We start from the raw sequence: 15,089 nt of genomic DNA on the forward strand, positions 1-15,089 counted from the left end.
TTTGAGCCCTATTGGGTGAAGATTGTCAAAAGCTTAGGGCAATTGTGTATTAAGTGTGTGCCTGAGGAAGTATCAGTATTGGATTAAGATGAATGGATTTAAATTCCCCAGTTGCTGGTGAGGTATTTTTTTTTCATTATGTGAGCATGTGCACAGGTTATTATGTTTTAATATGTTTTAATGTCTGTTGTAGAGAAAAGGAGAAATTTGGATAGCCTGTTTAGAGAGTGAGTTATTCTCTTTGCCACTGTGCATTTCTTTAATGGTACCTGCTTTTGGTCTTGTCTGGTTTTCTAGTCTTTCAGAAAAAAATCTTTTTGTTAAGCAGCTGAACACAACACTTGTCACTCAGTACTTACACTCAGTGGCTTACATCATTTTCATTTTAATTGCACGTCACCCCATGTACTGTGACATAAAAAAAGAAAAGCTCTGTGGTTTTGTATGCAGGTACATGCACATACAGATACCTGTGACTAATAAGTGTCTTTATTTGCCAGCTGTGTAAAATGAGCTGTTAAAAGGCTCTAATTTCTGATATCAAATTGTCACCTCTAGCTTGCTACTGATGGTTTTAGAAGAAAAAATGAAGTAACTTAGTTATAAAAGCTTCCTAGTCAGAAGTTGCTGCCTTAACAAGGCAAAAAGGTGTATATTTGCATAGACATTATTTTAAAATAAATTGATTTGTCAAAACTAGCACACCTCATTTCTCCAGGGCTCCTGCTGTAGGTCATTTTGCTGTGGTTATTCAGGGGGTTTTAAATTTGGGGAAGAAACTGTCCTCTATCTTCTACAAAGTAACTCAGGTTCCAGGTGCTTAACAAATTGCCCACATCCTTGCTCAGCCAGTGAAGTGTCATGGCCAGCAATCCTTATCTTGTGTTAGTTATCTCTGAGGAAACATTGCAACTCCTTGTAGGTATGTGGGCAACAGGAACAGCAGCCCACTCACAGAATTGATGACCTGGGAGCTACTCTCATCAGGTCAGATTGTACCCTGATTTACTTACTCTGAAACCTTAATGGCCTCAGTGAGGTTAGAATTCCCCCTGTGTGCCATCAGCCTGACTATGAAAGCTGAAAATTTGCACTTCACCATCAAGCAGGTGTAGCACTTCCCAATGAAGTAACTACCAGAGGAAGTAGAAAAAAGGAAGTAGTGTGGAGCTTGTGTTTGCTGGCACTTGGTCTAGGAAAGGATATAGAAGTCTTTTTTCAAATAAGAATAGGCCCATGTCTCACAAAAGCTGGAGAAAGCACAATTGCAGGGAAGCCTACATTTACATCACTTATCAAGCCCTCATTTTGAAGCACAAACACGAAGAACAAAGTCACACAGTCTCCACATATGGAAATCAAGGAAACGTTGTAAACTGCTACGTTCCAGAGGGCTGGACTTCTGATTCATCATGGGCAAAGCATCTAGAAATTACAGGATTTTTTCCCTGCAGAATAGTTTTTCTAAAAATGAGGCCAAAATTGTGACAATTAATCTATTATTTGTGATTTGATGATGCTTTATTCGGGTTGACCACATGTCTTTTTCTTTGTGGGTTGTAGTTTACTGACACAATCGATTGAAATGGCTCTTCTGGAGCCATCATAATTTGTTGTGTGAGTGCAGCTGAAAACACTTCAACGTGCCATGTGTCACGCTTTGTCAAGCTAACAGTTGATGTTTCCAAATCAGGATTAGGAACAGTGCTGATGCAGTGAAATGCTGCAATTGCTTGTGCAACATAAGCATTCATGAAAGGGAACAAACTCTGCTGAAGAGAGCAGCAATACCTATTGCTGTTTGTCGGGTGCCCCAGTAGCTTTTTTCCCCCTAAAGCATCCAGCCCCTCTGGTATCTGAGCTACTTACAAATACCAAAGAAGAAGAGCATTCCCACCTATCCATTTTAGGAAGCTAATAAACTTCAGAAATTATATTGAACTCTTGGGCAGTGATAGGGAAACTTGGATGAAGTGATGTACCAAAGGAGGTGCAGGAAATGCAGCCAGGTAGAGGCAGCTGCATGGCTGCCAGCACATGATGCAGCCAGGAGTTCACCTCAGCAGGCAGGGCTCAGGTTATACAGCCCCTGTAGTCCCTCCCTCTGCCCAGCAAATCCACACTGGGAAAGCAGGGAACCTAAAACTTAACTTTTTCTTTAGGATTTTATTCTTGGATTTCTATATGTGAGAGGCTTATGTGTGAACAGCTCTAGAATTGTGGCATTCATACTGAAATGGGTAATGGATAAATGAATTGTGAACCTGTGCATGAACAGAAATTATACCTTTGTGACAGAAAATAGCAGTATGAAAAATAGTGGTTTTCACTTACTGTCAGATTTGTAGAATTGTCAGATGAAAATGAAAGTATGCACGTCTATTATTTCCAAAATTACTGAAAAGGATGGGTTTGAATTCTTCTTTGGGGAAAACTGAGAAATGGTCACTCGAAAGCTGTGAAATTCTTAAAACACTGAACCATTTTCCAAGTCTGGCAACCCTAGGTTAATGATACTAAATTCATACACACTTATCTAAATAAAATTTTTCAGAAAGAGTGTAGTCCACACATTGGAATAATGCTGAGACAAAACAAGTTCTAAGCACTCAGATTCTCAAGAGCAGTATTTCTCAAATGGTGACAAAACCATCAGTGATACACCCACATAAAATACAGGGCAGTAAAAGGCAGAAGGATTGCTCGGGGAATCAGAGCCCTGAGCTTGCAGGTGCAGCAGAAGGGATAAATTGTGCTGCAAGGCAGATTATGTCCTGTGCCTCCTCACACCATCTGCAGGCCTGCAGGTTCATCTCCTGGTGAGGAGAAGTGCCAAAATGCAGCAGGGAGATGACAGCTCTGGGTCTGGGGAGGAAGGCAGGGGAGAATCAGTACAGGGAGATGCTTTGTTCTCCAGGCCTCCTAATATTCCCAAATATCAGCCCCACCTCCTGGCTAAGCTGGGGCACAGAAGTGACAGTCCTGTGATGAGGAGGCAAAGCTGTCTGGCACAGGGATCTGGGGAGACAGCAGTGATGGGATCTACTTAAACACAAGGAAGCACAGCTTTAGGGGTAAAGTCAGGTTGATCTTTTACTGATCTCTTCCCAGGTTAATCCTGCTTATGATTTAAACAGTCATTTAAATGGCTGAAGTTACCTGATTTAGAGAGGCAAAATAACGTTTTGGCTATTATACAAATGGATTTCAAACAGCATCTAAGTAACAAAAGGTCATGCAGTTCAAAACAATCCTCTATTAATTTAGAGTATTACATGAATTTAAAGGATAAGATCAATTCCAACAAAAGCTGGACTTAACCACTAAACCATTTATTTTTTTTAAAAAAGGTTCATAAACAAACCTTTCACCAGGAATGCTAGAATGTGATCCTAAACTTCTCTTTGGCCTTGAACCACTTCAAATTAATTGGTTTGCAGCCAAAGGAGGTGCATAATATAACATCACAATTTATATTTAGGAAACCTCATTAGAAATGAAAAAGTTATGTAACTCCTCAGAGAAAGCAAAAGAAATATAGGACAAATTATACTCAAACACTGCAGTTAAATTATTTTAACAGCAGGGTAGCTTTTAAAAAAAAAACCTGTTAGGACAAAATCCTACATAGCATGAGGAAAAAAGCTCTTATATCTTACTGTAATTAGAAACTCATCAGGTTAATGGGACAATTTTTCAAAAACTGCCATTTAAGTTTTTGCACATGGCATTGATTTTGCTTTATTTCAGCTTGCAAATAGAACTTGGCCAGAGGGGGGAAAAAATAAAGCAATCAGACATTTTCTAATGTACATATAAATTCAAAGCTCTGTATCTTTTGTGTCTGTGCTCTTTCATTCAATTTGTACTTGTGATGGAGTTCTTGGATCTCACTATCACTTCAATATTCACTGACTGGAATTGCTCAAAGCACCAAGGGATTTTGTGGTATCTCAGTCTGTAGCAGGGAATCTAACAGGCTTCAAGGGAAAAAAGCCAGCTCATGAAGATTCACTCTTTATTTGGGCACTTAAAAGCTGAGGCATAGGAAATTAAAGATCACTTTTGATAATTAAGGTCAGCATTTTAAAAAGATGTTTGATATTTAAAGATATGATAAGAAGAAATGCCGGAAAGAATGGAAGGGGGTGTAGGATTATGGGAAAAGTTGTCCAAAACAGCCAAATGACTGAGAAACCTAAATCTGTAGGCAATTCTGTTACTGACTATGGCAGGTTATGGGGATTCCTAAATATGCTTATTTACACAGATATCTAAATGTCAAAAGACAAAAGAAGGGGATGTACAAAACATCTGCTCACTCCAGATGACTAACAAGTGAAAAATAAGAGGGAGTCTGCAAAGCAACTCATGAATGAGCCAGCCACCTTTACTGAAAGGATGAATTATTCATTTTAGAAAGTAATGAATTATTAGAATTCGGTGCCTAGAATGCAGCAGCTGTCCACTGATGTATATATTTTTTAGAAAGCTTTCAATATGGTATACTGAAAAACAAATCTGCAAACAGAGATGTTACTAACAAACAAGGTACAGTGCTTACTATTATATTCATATTTTTCAGGGTGGGTAGAGCAAGGTAATTATGGGAATGGAATAATGGTATAGGACAGTACAGAATAGAGTATTTCAGCTGGAATGGACCTAAACTGATCTTCTAGTTTAACTGCCTGACCTATTCAGGGCTGAGCAAAAGTTAAAGCAAGTTATTAAGGGCAGTGTCCAAATGCCTCTTAAACACTGACTAACTTGGGGCATCAACCATCTCCCTTGTGGTGTTTGACCACACTCTTGGCAGGGAAATGCCTCCTAATGTCCAGTTGGAAGCTCTCCTGGTGCACCTTTGAACTATTCCCATGTGAAATAAAGTAACTCAATGAATGAAGCAGAACTGTATAGCTAATTAACTAATATCAGAAGGGTACTCTTGGATTAAAAATGTACTGCTATTTATATATAATATCTTTAGGTTTATATTCTAAATGGAAAGGGTTTTACACTTGCCTGTTATTAAGAACTGTAAAAGTGAAAAGCTGTGATGTGCAGTGCAGCTTATTTGCTCTGCATATCACACTCATCTGTAAGATTAGAGCTTTAAAACAGCAGAGTTTTTCCTCTGCTGGTAACCCATTTTGCATTCCTTTAAACTGACAATCCATGCAACAGGAGATACTTTGAAAAACAACAAGAAAAGGATGTAGCAAGCAATTTCAGTAGTAACTTCAAAGAAATTGTATTAACCCTGCAGGATCTGGTTGCCACAGGAATAATTCTGTCCCTGCTGGCTGAAAAGAATTAAACCCAAGACCAACTACATCCAGACAGCACAGATGTTGACTACCACAGGATTACTGGTACTTCACAGCAAGAGACCTAAGAACTTAAACCCCCTTATGTGTATTCTGTAAAATACACAACATTGTCACTGCTGTACTTGAATTACTTATGTTACTTTAGGAAACTGCAGCTGAGGGCATTAAGCAACCTACATTCTAAGAAATCTAAATCCAGTACTTACAAATTTTAAATCAATCAAATCTCTGAACATGATGCATATTTGAAAAAGAATTAGTTGAAATGAAACCACTGTGAAAAATAGAAAATAAGAATGACAAATGAGGAATAGTTCCAGAAAGACAGGGAAATAGTTCCAGAAAGACAGAATTCCCGCTAAATATTAAAGTACATCAGCTGAAGAAATCCACCAAACACATTCAACACTCCCCCTAAATTGGGTTCTTGAATCAGTGACTTCAATAGAGATGGCAGTAAAGACATCCAGTTGCCTTCTGTGGACACAAGGGAAGAGAGATCTCCTTGAATGCTCCACTAAGGGCTGTGGAGAGCAAATATTGTTTTAGTTTCCCTGAGGATAATATGGGCAATTGTACCAAGCAGCTTCCAAAAAAAATTTTACATCTTCAAAGCACTGGACAAAGATGAAATAACAATTCTCTATTCCATTTCTCATTACAGACAAATATGAATTCCAAAAGAAAAGCAGATCAGGCCTCAGGCTTGAGAGAGAAAAGGACAATTCTTCAAGAGTGTTGGGATGGCCAAGCTAGCTAATAGTAGTAGTTTAGTGAGAATCTCCTGGTCATAATTCCTACAGAAAAGTCCAAAGTGGTATATTTTAATACACTCCCAGCTGCCTAACTGCCTTTTGCTTGGCTGAACTCAATCCAACTGGCTCATACCAGCAAAAGAATTTGCAGATAGTGATGGGATCATAAAGCAACAGCTCAATGGACATAGAGAGGAGCAGGTAGATATTTTTTTGTTTCACAGTAGTCTGCTCTTGTTTTCATCCATCTCCAGTTATCATATGTAAATGCTGACTCCTAGAAAATCAAAAAGGAGTGTAAGGAAATATTTGGCAGTGACAAGGAAGAATCTATCACTTCTAAGGAGGACATCAGCCATTCAAGGGCTATCCTGTCTGTTCTGCCAGTCTAGTCCTACTGGGCAGCTCGGGATATTAGACAACATTCTAGAAGGAGCAGCAGCAAGGACTGGGTGCCTTCTTCCCACTGCAAGGGAAGAACTTTTAATCCATACAGACATTTTTTCTTAAACTAGATCACATTGAGCTTCACTAAGTCTAAGTCTCCAATATTTTCTTGTGGGGAAAACTTGTGATCTTAATGCATAGAGGCTTTTAATTACTTTCTTAAGACATTTTTCTGGAGGATCAGCATATTAACTCATGGAATTTCACTGAAATTTAAGCCTGTTCAAAACATCATTTCTGCTTAGGCTACAGTTATGTGAGTTTGAGACATGGTTTAGTTTTTAAAAAAGTTTTTAGTTTTTAAAAAAACCCCAAAGAGTGTCATACAGAGTGCAATACACAATGGCAGTTCCATTTCTGTAGAGGCATTTCATCCTCATCAAGCTTATTCTTCCTCTCTTTTAGGAAAAATTACATTTCTGTATGTCAAGCATAAATAGTGACTCCAGATAACAGTGACTACAAATAGAGAGCAAATATGGACCCTACATTCATTCAGTAATGTAACTGGCCCAACATGCATTGTATACACAAACTCTAAAGAAAACCAGTGACCAGCTCTGCTGGAAAGTCAAAGCCAACTTTTAGAGACATTTTTACCTATTTCCATGGTTATAGGTGGGTACAGGAGGGTGTATTTTTGAGACACCTCAGTGCTTTCCCAAGTCTAACAAAGAGCCTGAATATCCTTTACGTCCAATGTACATAACTCATTTAGATTACTTAAATAAAATCCAGTTGATGAGAAAAATACTGTTACCAAAATATTTAAATTATTTGGAAAGTAATTGTTTTCTTGAAAATAATTGGCTTGAGTTGTTCTAGAAGGGTTTTATGTATTACAAAACTGCCAGCTAATAGAGTAATTGACAATTCTGGTAGAGCTGGGTACTTACACTATGATAAAAAAGCAGTGGTTATCATAACTTGTGGTTATCAGCTGCTGTGCGCTCATAAAACTTGTGAAAATTGTTACCCTGTGAAAGCACAGTGCTTTCAAAGAGTAATAATGTGCAAATAAGCACAGTGACATTTACTCAAGATTTCCTTGGAAAAATTCAGCTGAGCAGAGCTGAAAGTGTAGCAGCAGTCAAATCCCTGTTGGAGCATGAGGGAAGGGCACATCCTGTATCACTTTTGGGTGTCTGCTGTTCTGCTGTGGCACAGGTACCAACAACAGGGCAGTTCCAGTTACAGCCAGCACCCACCACAAGTGCTACAGCAATGAAATGTAGCTGGGCTGTCAAGCTATGGCATTGACAAAGTCATTCTGGTTGACTCACAACACCTTACAGATTCCTTTTTTGCTTCCAGATGTGTAAATAGATTTAAAACTAATGATAGTGTTTGATCTGTATCTATTACCAAGTTGTACAGCCAAAATCACAAAACCAAATATTGAAACTCCACATCAGGACATCCTTGGAAATTACATGTAGGGAACAAAATCTGTATTTTTCACTTTACTATTAGAGTTTAGTTTTTGTAAATTTTAAAAGATATTTTCTGCTTACTCTTACAGGAAATACTTTCAGATATTATTGTTGTTATTATTATTATTATTATTATTATTATTATTATTATTATTATTATTATTATTATTATTATCCTATTTTCCTCTCGTTTTGAAGAAGACATTGCTGAACAATTTCAGTTTTGCATTTTCCACTCATACTCTAGTTATTCTGAACACAGACTTCTCACTGTTTTTGCTTTGTCTGGCTTCTGCGATCCCTGCCCTTTCGGCCTGAACACATGCAGCTGTGCAGTATTTTTATATCCTTGCCAGAAGCAGAAGCCAAAACACTTTTCTATAGGGGGATTTAGTGGGGAGTGACTTCCTGAGTTGGCAGGTGGGCATCCTACAGTGGAAGAATGGCAGACGTGGCTACCAGTGAGATCAAAATAGAGCTGTGTTGTTGTGCTGAGCACTTTCACTCCATGTGAAGGAAATGGCTAAGGGTTTGTGTAAAACATAGTATCGGGAAATGTAAAAGGTCCAGAGAGCCCACAGAGCTCTGCCAGGGGGTCAGTGTTTCCCAAGGGATCCCTGCAGGAGTGCCAGGGAGCTGGCTCACCTTGTGTGGCGACCTGCAGCGAGAGAAACAGCTGGAAGGGCACAGGGATAGGGCGGGAGCACATAAAGCACAGAGACAAAACCCATCCCAGAACTGACGGTGTTCAGATAAAACCCATCCCAGAACTGACGGTGTTTAAATAAAACCCATCCCAGAACTGACGGTGTTTGTGTCACACATCTCAGTACCCATGAGGCCGAGGCACAGCCGCGCTCTGCTCTCGCCGGCAGTGCAATCTCCAGCTCTGCTCAGCAGGAACGCCCAAGGGCAAGAAATGATGTCGTCGCAGTTTATTAAAGATGCGGATAACAAAGCAGTTAACACATTATCGCTTCCTAACAAAGCGGAAGGAGCTTTATCCCTGCTGATAACGCCGAGCCCGATTGCCGCGGATGGGCGGGAGGCTGCCGGGCGCAGCTGAGCTCAGCCCAGCCCGGCCCGGCCCAGCTCAGCTCGGCCCGGCCCGGCCCAGCCCAGCCCGGCCCGGCCCAGCTCAGCTCGGCCCGGCCCAGCCCAGCACGGTCCGGCCCGGCCCGGCCCAGCCCAGCCCAGCCCAGCCCAGCTCGGCTCAGCCCAGCCCAGCCCAGCCCAGCTCAGCTCAGCCCAGCCCAGCCCAGCCCGGCCTGGCCCAGCCCAGCCCAGCCCGGCCCAGCCCAGCCCGGCCCGGCCCAGCCCAGCCCAGCCCGGCCCAGCTCGGCTCAGCCCAGCCCAGCCCAGCCCAGCTCAGCTCAGCCCAGCCCGGCCCAGCTCAGCCCGGCCCAGCCCGGCCCGGCCCAGCTCAGCCCGGCCCGGCCCGGCCCAGCCCGTTTATCTCTCGGGCTTTCACTGCCCCCCGGCGGGCAGAGGCGCTGCAGCCGCCGGCCGGAGCGATGTATCAGGTGCGCTGATCTGGGGATGCGCGGGATAAAATCAGCCCAGCAACACTCATGGAGATGTTTTGAAACGCTTTTTGTCTTCTGATTTCCAGGCGCTTAAAGTGTGCTGGGCTTTTCTTGCAATGACCAGGGCTACCCCCTTAGAGGTAGGTTTTATTTAATCCTCTTTTTAAAGGGAGGGGTTTTTGAGAACAGCAAATAGCACAAATCATATAATTAAGCTTCTGAATAGTGGTGATACGATTACTGGTGGCTGACAGAGTTTCCTTGTTTAAAACAAAGCTTTCCAGTGATAAAACTTTGATGATTGCACTACAGCCAGGCTTGTTAGAAAGATGAAATATACCCAGGACAGTCAGAGTGTTCAGTGCTCATCCATATCACAGTCCACATATGACAGCACTCCCTATCAGAAGTAATTTAGATAGTTTCCAGACTTCAATTATTATTTAGTGTTTTGTCACAGAAGGGTTCTTCTAAGCACTTAAAAATACAAAGGGATGTGATATCAAAGCACCAAGAAAGTTCCAACGCAAACATGAAGTGGAAGTACGTGGCTCATAGTTTGTACAACACCTTCATTAGGACTTCAGACAAAAGCATCCTTTAGGGTGACTGCTTCTAGTCTTTGCAAAAGTAAACGTAACTTGGTCCTGGGTATTTAAAAGCCACATTTTATTTGAAAAAATGAAGTTCTTTCCAGCTGGGCATAGTCAGGATTCCTGTTTTGCCCATGTGCCAATGTAATAATTTGGAGCTGGAGCTCAAAAACTTGTACTCCTGACAAATATTAAAGTTATCAGAAGAGTCACTTACTAGCCAGTGGCAGAAGAACAAGATGTTTTTCCTCTTTGACTTATTACTGGGTGGTTCCAAAGGCCTTCCAGGCACTTAGCAAATATCCTTGGTGCCCTAAGGCCCCAGTGGGCATCCTTCTGCCAAAGAATAGATGAGAACAACAGAGAAACTTTTAAGATCAAAAACCTTTTTGGTCAATGTAATTTTTCTGGTAGCTCTGAAACTCATGATTACAAGGAAAATAGTTTATCAGCTCCATGATTATGTTCTTCATTTCAGGCTGTAAAGTAGCTGCTCTGAAGCAAACATGGCATAATCTAATCTACTTTACTGAAACAGCAGCTGAACTAAGCTTTGACAGTCATTTCCTTTTTGTCTGCTCAATTCCTAAACCAAAGTGAAGTTTGAGCTTGAGAGGGTGCAGAATACAATGGGTGAAACCAAAGGCAACATTTATATGAATCTTAGTGAAGCTGAATTCTCAAGCTTTAGGCAACTTCAAGTCATCTGCAAGTCAGACAATATCTGCATTACATGAGAACTTGATATAACATTACAATACTCTCACAAGTACAAAAGGTTGTATTTTCCAGTACCTGATTCCCCTGTGACCCAGCTTTTAGTCATGATTATGAAAGGTGTGGGCAAATGAAGGAAGTGTATGGAAAAACAGTGCAAATTGTTTGCTTAGCAGCATTTGCTTTTAGAGCACGTCCAGAAGTGTTAAAAATATGCTTCAGATGACGGGAGTGATTCATGACTAGACAGCTGCTGAGAGAGACATCACTGACAGGAGAGAGAGGGGGAGAGCATGGGAGAGAGAGAGAGAGAGAGAGAGATTTGACATGCAAATTACTTGGAGAAAAAGAAATTAAATACCATTTCTTCGGAGCTTTAGAAATTAGGAATTATTTTAATGACTTTTGAATTGAAATGAAGTTGCATTTCCTGGAGCTGTTGGAATTTCAGTGCCCCTCAGATCTGCCCCACAGGCCACAGTTGTTATCCAGCTGATGCCATGACTGCCTGTCATCACTTTCTGGGTAGGAAAAGGTAATATCCTTTTGCCCATTTGGCATTTTGCAATATTAAGAGACTGACTGCTGCATTTCCTGGCAAGTCTTAACTTCATAAATAATGCAATTTGGACACTGGTATCCATCTTCAGTAAAAAAATTGAATAGAATTGGCTGGAAGCAAGTCCCTGCTCAACAAGTAGAAGGGATAATTTCTACTCTCTGCATCCATAGGACAAATCCAGACAGTGATCGATTGAAATCCAAATCCAAAAGCAATGACTAAATAATTTAACAGTTGAATTTGAACTTTGATATTCTAGTGATATAGAGCATTCCCCACCTAAAAAATATCCTGGCAGAAGTTCCCAGCCCTGGTCTGTACCTGCAGTCCCACTGCTTTTCCCTATCCATTTAACATGGATCTGGCAGCACAGCCCTCAGCCCCTGGGCACAGACTTTACTGTGGCAGCAGACCAACAAAGAGCAATCTTCATTGATTTTCTGCTTTGATATTGCTAATTTCATATATGTTTATTGTGATATATGTGATATATGTTTACAGTGAAGGCCCAAACTTAAATTTTGGGTATTTGTCAAAACTAGTCAGCCTTAATCTTGGCCTTTTCACAGCTCCACATATGCACGCCTTCTGAATGATTTAATGTTTATGATTGTTCTGTTGGCTTTTTTTTTCCCTGAAATACTATGTCGTACTTTTTGTACATGGGAATATGTGAATATGTGGAGGGCATTTATTCTGAAGTAGAAGTAAACGACAGTAAAATCAGCTAGAACTCTCTACACCTAAATTATACAAATTTTCAACCACTTCTAAAATCAGCATGTTAAACATTCATATATTTGCATTGAAAAAGCTAAGCTGATTTTAGAAAACCAAAATGATTAAATCATAGGCAATTTGTGCTGACCACCTCCCTTTTAGAAAGGGCTTTTTTTCACATTCTTTGTTTCACCAGAATACAGATTATCTATTTGAAATACATGAACTGAATGGACTTCCCATTGAGGTTAGTGTATTCTAGCATTGTAATAAAGGTTATGAAAAGATGTCCGAGCACCAGCTGGCCTTCCTTTGATCCTCTCCATTCTTGTGATGATACATTTTCACACTTAAGATGATTCCCTTCTACCTCAAAGGCTGAGAGCTGCTTTGGTCCTTACAAATATTAACTGCAATCACAATGACCTATCTTTCTGGTTCCAGTCATCTGTTTAATATAGAGTGGAAGGTCAGAACTACATTAAAAGGGTCTGAAAGGCTTTATTTCAGTATACTGCCCCATGCAGAGCTTCACAAAAAGCTGGCAGACTTGTAGTTCATGCATGCACGCTCCTCAGCACTGCATTGTGTGCTGCTGTTAATGGGCTTTTGTAACCTTCCAGGAAAAATTCCCTCACCAAGTGAACAAAACTGTTGTCAGATCTGAACACACATGAGAATATCAACTACAAAAAAGAAGAAAAAATTATATTTAAACAGTAGGGGTGCTGTCTTCAGAAGAAAAAAAGGATGTCTGAGTCACTGGCTTGTGTCTTCACTAGGCTGTGTTTTAAAGGTAGTTTTAATCTATTTTCTAGGATGGAGATTTAATAGCAGAGGTGGAAACCAACTGTTTAGAGAAGGCAAATTCAATAATAGATGTCAGTAAGGATTAATGAATAAGGCTATGGACCAGAAAGCACAAGTATGTGTGTACCAATACAAAGAAATCTATTTGCAGCACAGTGGAGCACAGGTCATTTTGAAGTCATTAGCATACTGAATTACCAAATAGCTGCATCTGAGGCACTTCAGTTGTCCTTAGAATACATTTCCCAAGCTATCACATTTTTCCCTTGGAATATGTCTATAAAGCTCATGTTTATTTGCTTTCTATTAAGTCTTCTTCTGAAGCAGGACCATCTACATGTGTTGCCATGTTAATCTCACATACTACTCCTCAAACAAGCTCTTTAGCTAAAGAAAGCTAAAAATTCAAAATCCCAGCACCTACTCCAAAACATGGAGCCTGGTGAATTTATAAAGTTTTGCAGCTCTGTTCACTTATATGCCTCAACACTTGTCCTTCCTGAGCTTGCATACATTAACCCCTGGGCTGGATTATGAGGGGTGGGCAAGGGGCATGAAGTGAGCAGCAAGAATTGAATGCAGCTGTCCACGTATGAATGGAGCTACCCACAGTGGGGAGGACAATGCAAGGAAAGAAAAAAGTGGATTCCAGAAGCAAATGGACTATGGGGCCAGTTCCACTTGCTTCACACTGATTTTGTCTTAAATTTGGCTTGCTCTTGTATATGCCACTTTTGGGAATACTTCATGTGTAGCAATTACTTCCCTGTAAAATTATCACCAGGAGTTTAAGTGTATTTGAATTTGCTGAAGAAGCCATGGAAACAAAGCACAAGTGCTCTGTTCTAAAGCCCAACCTCTGAATTTGAGAAACATCCAGTAGGCCAGGTTTAAAAAGTGTGAGAGAATGCAGATGAGGTGTTAGATCACAAAAACACTCTGTGCTCAATGGCAACAGGTAATAAACAAGCAGTAAGTCCTGCCTAGTAAATTTCTTCTTCCTTACACAACCTTTTCAGTTCTAAGTAAACTAGAAAATAAGTCTCAAGCAGAGGATATTTTTTTTTTTTTGGGAAGGGGAATTATTTGAACTTAGATGTCATTATATGATATCTTCTTTTCCTATGTATACACAGTAAACACCCTCACATAAAAATGGCAGGTTATGTTTTGTATAGATTTAATGCTCTTTAATCAAAATAAATAAAAAAGCTAATCAAAATAAATCAAAATAACCACAGTAATGCCTTCCAAAGTCAAAACACTAATTTGATTTTTTAAATATTGCTCAGGAGTCAAATGACAGGTATGTCTGCCCTGAACAAACACAAACAAAGCCCTGAGTGGTCGCCTGCACCTTCTGTAAAAACAGTGAGTCTGATTTGTAAGACCAAGAGCAGCTCTGAGCTGCAGGATAATTATTGCAAGAAATAAGTCTTCCAATTTTACTAGGCCAGGTTGACTAACATCCTCTTCCCAAAAATATTTATTTATTTATTTTAATATCATACCATTTACATCAACTGGAATGGCACCAGTGCACTGTCTGGTACTGGCCAAAGGCCCAATGCTATCCATGCCCTCAGCACCCTGGCTGTGGCATTTGAGAGCAGTAACTATGCATGGGTGTCTGCTGCTTGTGGAATATCCTTGGCTCAGCACTGGTCTCAGTTTCCACCTGCTCCTCAAAGCCACAGGGGTCCCTGCTCCTCTCCAGCTCTGCCAGGTTTAGGGCAGCATTAGGACTGCCAAACCTTATTTGCTGTTCCCACTCAAACATCCTCTTCATTAGAGGTTGGCATAGGTAATTATTAGGATACAGCAAAGATCCTCTTTCAAGGTCATTTTCTGCTGACGTCTCCCTGACAAAAGCTCAGGCAATACTAATTTGACATGATAGACTGTATCTGATTTTGGAAACACAACAGCAAAATACATTTTCTTGCAGTCAGGCAGTGATATTCTCACTGCAGAGTGGCTGCAGGGATGGGGCTTCTTAATCCAAAATTTTTACTCCTTACATAAAAATTCATTCTCTTCCATCTGACTCCATCCACCTACTAATCTTTTGAATTTTCTCTCTTGCTCAGCTTTTCTTTCAAGCCAGCTAGAAACAACAGTTCTTAGTGCTCTTTCCCAGCGCTGTAACTCCTCCTTTTTTCTGGTTCCAGCTGCACAAACTCAGATGGAACA

This window comes from Ammospiza caudacuta, chromosome 4 (genome assembly GCF_027887145.1).
Source record: "Ammospiza caudacuta isolate bAmmCau1 chromosome 4, bAmmCau1.pri, whole genome shotgun sequence".
In the NCBI taxonomy this organism is placed as follows: Eukaryota; Metazoa; Chordata; class Aves; order Passeriformes; family Passerellidae; genus Ammospiza; species Ammospiza caudacuta.